Source organism: Triplophysa rosa, linkage group LG7, assembly GCF_024868665.1.
Source record: "Triplophysa rosa linkage group LG7, Trosa_1v2, whole genome shotgun sequence".
Lineage (NCBI taxonomy): Eukaryota > Metazoa > Chordata > Actinopteri > Cypriniformes > Nemacheilidae > Triplophysa > Triplophysa rosa.
In genome coordinates this window covers 27,146,436-27,155,465 of record NC_079896.1, presented here as the reverse complement: position 1 = coordinate 27,155,465, position 9,030 = coordinate 27,146,436, and the positions used below count along the sequence as shown (strand labels likewise).

The 9,030-nt window shown below is 39.2% G+C and overlaps 1 protein-coding gene across 1 annotated transcript in view; it reads left to right on the top strand.

Annotated features, from left to right (window-relative positions):
- The first annotated feature begins 3,276 nt into the window (after positions 1-3,276).
- The window catches only part of LOC130557309 (voltage-dependent T-type calcium channel subunit alpha-1I-like), a 69,122-nt gene continuing 63,368 nt past the window's right edge, over positions 3,277-9,030 (top strand). The window contains exon 1 of the mRNA XM_057338971.1: positions 3,277-3,711. The gene's annotated coding sequence lies outside the window, so the exon portion shown is untranslated. The remainder of the gene's footprint in view (positions 3,712-9,030) is intronic.

Sequence of the window (9,030 nt, the reverse complement as noted above, 5' to 3'; positions counted from 1 at the left end):
CACGCACACGCACGCACACACACGCACGCACGCACACACACACACACACACGCGCGCACGCACGCACACACACACACACACACACGCGCGCACGCACACACACACACACACACACACACACTTCCTATGTATTTAAGGAACAGAACTTATGTCCACAGAGATAAGTGTGTTACTCTATAACGTTTGATTTTAAACTAATATTACAATAGACCTAAGCTTTAAAACTTTTGTTTAAGTATGATAGAACCTTTATATTATATCATACTCATTTACAGTTCTTTTGTAATCATCATGACCTTTACTGTGGCTTTGTATAGTGTGTGTGGCCCTGTTTTTAAATAGGTGGGGACCTAAACCTGAACACACACAACACATGGGGACTCGTGTCACTGTGGGGACCAAAATTGAGGTCCTCATGGCCACAAAAGCTTATAAACTGTACAGAACAATATTTAAAAAGAATCTAAAACTGCAAAAAGTGTTCTATGATCTTTAGAAGATAAAATATACAGTTTGTACAGTATACAAATCATTACGCCTATGGACTGTCCCCACGGAGATAATAAATCAGACATGTGTGTGTGTGTGTGCGGAGATAGTAAACCAGACGTGCGTGTGTGTGCGTGTGTGTGTGTGTGTGTTTATAAGACTGTGTTGTGGTTTGATACATCTATGGTGTCGACTGTTTTTATGGTAACTATCCTGGAAAAACACTTTAAATAAACACAATATTTAGTAAATGTAATGCAGATGGCAATCCAGTAAGATTTGTAATTAGTATAATGTATTCAGTTGGAATCTCACGATACTTTAATGTCATACTCTGATCAATCTGCGCAGCACCACATCAAGTGGAACGAGCAAAGTGACCTGTGACCTGATGTTCGAGTCACATGACGGATGTGGTTTAGGATGGGAAGTTTAAACATGTTTGTTTGTTGAAGCGGTCAAATGAATCGACTTATCCTGAATGTTTATTGGTTATTTGTTTGGATGTCTTTGAGACCCGACAGGATGAGATTTATTCACGAATGCACGTGAGTTCTGCATTATCATGATCTTCATACACATGTCAGTCACTGCTGTACTGATGTGTAAAATTGTACACATTTTCTTGTTTGTGTTTATATTTGTAGCTATAGCTGGTCATTTAGTGATGGTTTAATGTGATTGTCTGTCATGTGTTTTGAACTTCATGAAATGAATTAATACATTTACAGTAGTGAAAGTGAAGAGAGATAGATGTGATTAATGACATTGCGCTTGAAAACATGTGTCTGTGTCACAATAACATGGCTTGCTGACTGGAGAGTTTGTAATGCACAATTCTTTCTAAACGGCTTTTAAACTGTGAATCAAAAACATTGAAGTGAGTGAAGCGCTCCAGCTGAAGTTTTACGGGTGTGTGTTTTGTCTGTGGTGTTTCTGTGCTGTGAGGTGTGCGTTTGCGTGCTGTGAGACACGAGAGGGCGACAGAGATCATTTTAAACTCGCGCAGGCTTCAGTCAGTGTGATGAAAGCAAAAACACTTCACCTCGTGCCATTTACCTCTGATTTCAGATACATTTTATTTTTTAATGATTAAGTAGATTTAGGAAAGTGTTGCTCCAGAAATGATATAATATTAACTCTGTGATGTTGGAGCCGATATAGCCTTGTGGTTAGTGCTCCGACATAAGGCACTGTTGCGCTCCGGGCCACCCGAGTTCGAGTCCGGCCGATCCCACCCACTTCACTTCCTGTCCTCACTCTCCTATTGCACTAATAAAGGCAAATGGCCAAAAGTAAATCTTTAAAAATATATTATCTCCACGATAAAATAGCGTTTAAAAACAACATAAAAAATGTTTTAATGACAAGGTTAGGTAACAGAAATGATCATTAGCTCCGTTTAAATCATTACTTTATGTGAATATAAATCTCTGGTGATGAGAGTTTGTCTGATTGTGGGTGAGACCGGTGTGTTTTATAGTTTTGTGTCACATGACCAATAATGTGGTTTGTAAATCTGTCCTCATTTATTTGAGTGTTGACGGATCAATAACACAATTCAACACAATCGCACTTAATGATCCGACACATTCTGTTTACTGCAGTCAGAATCTCTCTGGGAAATATTGATAAATAATTCAACATAAACACAAATAATGGTTTGGACGTCACATTTATTTGGATTTAAAGCAGCTGTAACTATTCTAAAACGGCTGGTCTTATAAATCTTACAGATATAACATGTATGTGTGTGCGTGAGGTATTTCTTTACATGAATTGGTGACTGTAGGTGTGTGCGTGTGCGTGTTATGTCCTGTGATGGACTGGACACCAGCGTTCACTGAGACCCCAGTAGGGATAAACCTGCCGGCCCGTATGGATGATGGATTGATCATTCGTCTTGTTTTAGCAAGAATGATGTTAAAAGCGCTGCTGTTTTTCATTGTTAAGAGACACACACACAGTGATGAATGACATTGACATCAGCGTCTAGCTCTCTCATATGACTGAACACATCTAATCGTGCTCTTCCGTGTGTAATCCAAGGAAATACAATATCTCTGTAACTAGAATGTCATAAGTGTTTAGTTTGAGAGATTGTAATAATTGATTTGGTGTATTTAGTGTCAGAAGCGCTGAAGAAGCATGAGAGATACTGTTTATTGTGCTGACGGTTTAGGGGCGAAGAACCATTAAAGAAGCATTAGAGGTAAAGTTCACTCAACAGTCTGTTACGATTGTCTTGTTTAGATCACACGCTGCTCCATCACTGTCTGTCTCACATAAAGATGCATTCAAGTACAGATCAAAATGACTGTCAAAGTCCTTCAAGAGACAAAGATCAGAACAAAAGTATTGAAAAAGCACTGTATGTAAGACTGTGGGGAGGGAGCAAATATTTCAAATGTTTTGAAGCCACTTACTGTAGGCTATAGTAATTACTACAAATAATTATGTACTTAATTATAGCGATTGATTTGATAAACTGTAGTAAATACAGTATTTATGATATTTACTGTGGTATGCTTCAAAACACCATAGCGCGTATAAAGTTTACTATAGTAAATACAGTGCCTTTGATATGTTTTTTCCTGTAATAAAATCTATGTTTTTATGTGTGTGTGAACTGTTCCTTTAAGGAACAAACGGTGATTATCTTACAAAAGGACGTGCTGTTGAGCTCACCAAGTTAGGTCTGTGCGCTCGGCTCTCCTTCGTCTTCACAGAATCACAGGAGCGTTTGTGCGCGTTCCCGCGTGCGCTCACCTGAGGCGATGCTGCGCACGCGCGCTCAGGTGATGCAACAGCCTCCAGAACCCACGCGAAGCACGCCGCGATGTCTGTGAATGTTTGCAGCTGTAGGAGAATCTCACATGAAGCTCAGCGGAGCTGGAGAAAGTGCGCGCGCATCTGAGGAATCCGCGCGCGTCCTCGAGCATCATTCCTGAATCCCGCTCACCTGCAGACTGAAGACGTTCCCACAGACACACACGTGTGTGAGACACGAAGAGCGCGCGCGGACAGATTGAGTTTCTTATGTGGATTCTGGAGGAAGAGTTTCCACAGAGCTTCTCTGTGTTTATTTGCATTGATTAACACACTGGAGAGAAATAAAACACATTTCACTGGACATCTCTTCCTCATCTGAGGCGGGACGGCGTATCACGAGACCTGCACGCGCATCTCCCCGCGCGTTCATCTTTAATGACAGAAATCACGGTGAGTTCAGGACATGACCATTCAAACTTTTACATTCATCTGAACACACACACACACACACACGCACGCACGCACGCACGCACCTGTTACAGAATCACACACACACACACACACCGTCTGGTTATTATCCCCGTGGGGACAGTCCATAGGCGTAATGTTTTTATACTGTACAAACTGTATATTCTATCCCCTATCCAACCTATCCCTAAACTAAAGATCATAGAACACTTTTTGCATTTTTAGATTTGTAAAAATATTGTTCTGTTACAGATTTAATTAGCTTTTTTGCCGCCATGAGGACCTCAATTTTGGTCCCCACGGTGACACGAGTCCCCATGTGTTGGTGTGTATTCAGGTTTAGGTCCCCACCGAGATATACAAACATGAACACACACACACACACACGCACACACACACACACACACACACACACACACACAGAGAGAATAAATGCTCGCGTGTCGTGGCGCACAGAAGTCGAATCTAAATATAGTTAATTATTTATTTTAAATGGACTCTCCTCTCATATTTATAGTAATATAATCTTATGAATTGTAAAACATCAATTCTAGATAATAATGAGATCTATTCTATAATCGACTTTTAATGTGTCAAAACATGTGATTTAGATTCAGTGATGTTGAGATATTAGAGGATGGTGTTTTGTAAGTCACATGAGGGAGTTTAAGCATCGGTTGTGATGTTTTTTCCTCAGAAACACCGAGTGCGCCCATCACATTCATCACATTTTTCTTTATTATCACAGTTTCATATCACGCGCTAAAAACATTAAACCATTCATATACTGTAAAGTGGACGCATTTCTTTATTTTTTCTGAAATTTCCCAACGATTCATTTACATTCAGCAGAATGTGTATGTTTTAGTGTTTTATTAATAGCACGCGGCTTGCTGAAACGGCTGCTCGCTCCCGTGTGTTGTCTGTGAACGCGCTCATTGAATCGCGAGAGAGTTTAAGATGTCTATAATTGCTGAAAAACATTTTGAGCAAAATCTGATAAATGACATTAACTTGAATGACAGGTTTGCAGTATAAAGTTATAAAACAAAGTTGAAACGTGACTGCATGAATGACATATCTGTGTGTGTTTAACTGTTAATGTTAAATGTTAATGTCTCGTGTATGTTTTCCACTGTTTTGAGCTCTGATTGATCATTCACTGATGGGTGAAATCTAAAACAACTGAACTCTTGAGATGAAGCCATGAAGCGGCAGTGCTCGCCGTGAGTGAGCTGTCTGATTAAAACAGATGTGATGGATGCTTTCTTCTTAATATTTGCCTCCTCACAAACGCACACAAAGCTGTTTTTGCATTGAAGAGCATAAATAAAGAGAGATTGTGTTAATTGGTATGTGTGATATGATGTTGTTTGTGTGTTGTAATGAATGTAATCGTTTGAGGTGATTTAAAACAAACGTCTGCTCATGTGATGTGGAGTGTTAACCAGGGTCTGCAGTGCAGTCTAAAACATTGAGAACCAACCCTTACCTCTTTATGGTCTTAAGAAGCGTTTTTCACAACAAAGAACTTCTAGAATGCTTCAATGAATGGTTCTTCTGTGTCTTTGTCACCTGTATTTTAAGAGTGCAGCTGGAGGTTCTGTAGAGCGTTCAGTGTCATGTGCTTGATGATGTTTCTACGGTACATGATGAATATTGATCAGTGCTACAGTCTCGTGACAGGTCGTGTTATTTGTAGAGTAGAGCCTATCTCTAAGAAGAGGTACTGGAATAAAAAGATTATATAGATGTGTGATTATTGTTTGTGTGTTACACTTCCACCGGCAGTGTTTTTACACTAGTGTGTGTTATTCTGAATAATGTGTGTATAGATGCAGTGACCGGTGTGAATATGATTTAAACAGTTGTGTATTTTGGGAAACTGTACAGTGTTGCGTTGTGAGTGCTGGATGTGATGTAGTTCATTCATAGAATAGAGTCACTCTCAGACGGCTGGAGAAACTCAGCGTGATGGAGACGAGACGATGCGTGTGTGTGTTTAACACTACTAAGTGTTGTAATACCAGCCACAGTCATAGGTTTCAGAGAGAACATGAGATTTTTACTGTCAGGTTACAAATCTGTATGAGGTTCAATAATTCATCATGGAATGTGGAAATAAGAGCTTTTAGAATTCTTCTCTGTGTGTTTTTATGGGTGCATTGAATCTTGTGTTATTGTGGAGAGAGAATATTAATAGAAGGAACATCTTAACCATGGGTCTTCAACTGGGGGTCCTCGGTGGAACTGCAAGGGGTCCGCAAATTACTGTTTAATCACAGGCAACTTTTTGTTAAAAATGCAATAACATGCATCATAGTCCTAATGTAATGTCTTAAAGCGGCCGTGTCTCAGACAGTTTCTGCATATCTCATGTTAATCTTGAGTACTTACAGAATAGTATCGCACCCTTCAAATATCCGTAGAGTCTTTAGTTTGATCACATTTATAAAAGACAGATGCAGCTGTACGATTATTTCCAAAAACATACGACGCGTGTGGGAGGGACATCAGTTTCACTTACCGCATGCGGTTCATGTCCAGCATCTTTTATCGCTGGGACTGCCGTTCCATCTATCAGATTCAAACCATCTCCAAATCCAGCGATATATCCACTGTTTATATAACATTCATCACCCAAATGCAGTGAGCAAACAAACAGCTGAACTTCGTGCTCATGCTCCTTCTCCCGCTGGTTGAAGCGTGCCGCGTGCTTTTCCAGGAGAATTGTCCAATAAGGGACTAAGAAAAGTTCTTTTAAGAAACGGATTTTCATGTTCGAAAAAAACTTTCCGAAACCTGTACGAACGCTGGGGGAGTGTATCGAGCGCAGAAATACTACGCCATACGTCCAACTCGTATTTTGTAACAAGTTGACCATGTCAAGCATGAGATGACAATGCGTTTAACATCGTAAATAACTCAGAATGCTTGAAACACCGTTGCACGGCCGCTTTAACATAATATATTGCTGTGACAATAAGGGCTGTTTCTATTTAAATAGCTCTGTTTACACATTTAGTGAGGGGGTCCATGCATCTCTCATTCCCGAAAAACGTTGAAGACCCCTGGTCTAAACTGATTAGAGATCAGTAGTGAACATATTTCTCTCATTTGTTTTGGTTTCAGTTATAAAATCATAGTTTTGTTTTGTTTTCAGTTTGATCATCTGGATGATGTTTCACATTCACAACGCAGCTGAATTCAGTTCCACTTCTCTTCTGTGAACACACAGTTCAGTTCTTTTAACACACATTCTGCACATAAATTTAAGCTCCTATTTATATTAAATCTGGAGATGTGACAGCTGATCTGAGGTCAGTTAATCACTGTAGTTTTGTTCAGTGAAGTCACGCACACAGTTGAACAAGAGCAGCGTAAATATCAATCAAAACATGATGCTTCTTCGGTTCATTACTGAAAATGTGTCGTGTCTGTTTGTTTTGTCATATGTATTAGTAATTAAATTGGTTTAATTGTGAAACATCCATCATTATGAAGTGACTCCTGTGTTCTCACACCTGGATCCACATCTTTTCATTTCAGTGCTGTTGTTCACTGTAGGCACATGCATGATGTGTGTACGTCTATGAAGAGAATGTTGTAGATTGTAGATTTGTTGTTTGAAATCTTAGTGAATTTGGAGGGTTCTAATGAGCGTCAGTGTGCACGAGACTAGTCATTTGCATTAAGCACATCCAACCCATCTCCATATAAGGGCTTAATGCACACGCTTGCTTACAGCCTTTTGTCATTTTTGTGCCGCTGTTCACAGACGCGCTCTCACCCGATCCTCGAGCGATGCCAAGTGTTCAAACACAAGAAACACCTTTAATACTTTTATACCCAGATTACAGACCTCTCATTAGCCAGCTGTACATACACGTATATGTCAGAGAAACCTCGCAACATACTGTATATGCAGCTTTTCATACTCTTTCAAGTAAAGTATATTGTATGATGAAATAAACAGCACAATTAAATTTTAAATATATTGAATAATTTTATTATATCATTTTATAAATTAATTTTATAATACAGTTAATGTAACATAAATGAATACAATTATTGATGTGTTGAGATCAAATATTACACAATTATACTGTAGAGAGTACGTGCTTTTTGTGTGGTTTCAGCTGTCCCTATATTTCTTTGTCAATAAATAATACATTTAAACTAACGTCAGCGTGTGAGGGTCAGCTTCATGAATGAGTGATCCTCACATGAACACTTTTCACCCGGTGGATGAGAAATCACATGTAAGGTGAATGACAAGCACGTGTGTGTGTGGATGTCTGGTGTATTGAGCGGTCGCTCCTCGCTGGTCCCTCTGTTACCGGGGAAACACCCGGCTGATGTCAAGCATCTTCTCTGGTTTGTGTCACTTTGATGAAATGATGCAGTTATTTATAACACTCATCAATATTTCACTGCAGGAAATGTGTTTCAAACTGTCTGCTGTGATAACAATGTGTCACTCGTGTCAACACAACTATTTCAGTCCTGCTGTCTGTTGTGCTTCCTGAAAAACACATTCCTCAGATGCTCAATCCTGATTGGATGAGACACGTTTACGTCATTATACATAGAAATAAGCATTAAACTTTGACCTCTCGTCCTGTATTCATGTGTCAAGTGTCTACAGAATGTTGTTTGGCACCTTTACACACACTACAGTTACACAACTATATTTATATACTGTAAATATTTATAAATTAAATCGAAGTTTATTTGGTGTCTTTAATCAAATTGATTTTCATATGTGAATATATGATGTGTGTGTGTGAAACAAGAGATAGTAAAGGGTAACCCATAATGAGTTTTTTGCTCGTACCCAGAGGCTGTAGATCTGTATGACAGTGTACGTGTTTGTAGTATTAAGTGTGTGTGTGTTTTGGAAAGCATGTTCTTGTTTAAGATTTTGTTGTTGTGAGAAGATTATTGTTACGCGCTCATTCGTGTTCAGAATCATTCCGATGAGGGTCTGGGAGACTCTGTTATGATGGTGTGGATCAGAACCCAGATCTGTTGATGGTCTGATGATAATGTAAAACAGTGTTGTGTAAGATGATGAGATGCTGTTTGAAGCATGATGGTATCAGGTGATGATGATAATGTATACCATAATACGTTATTGAATGAATACAATATCCATCTTTTATTTACTTGTTTTAAAGTGTGTGTGTGTGTGCTGACAGTCCTCTGGTGAATGAAGTGTGTTGTGTAATTTAGTGTGCAGAATGGGAGTTATTTTAGAGTGTCAGCGCTAACAGTCCGGAACAGATGAAGAGAATCTGT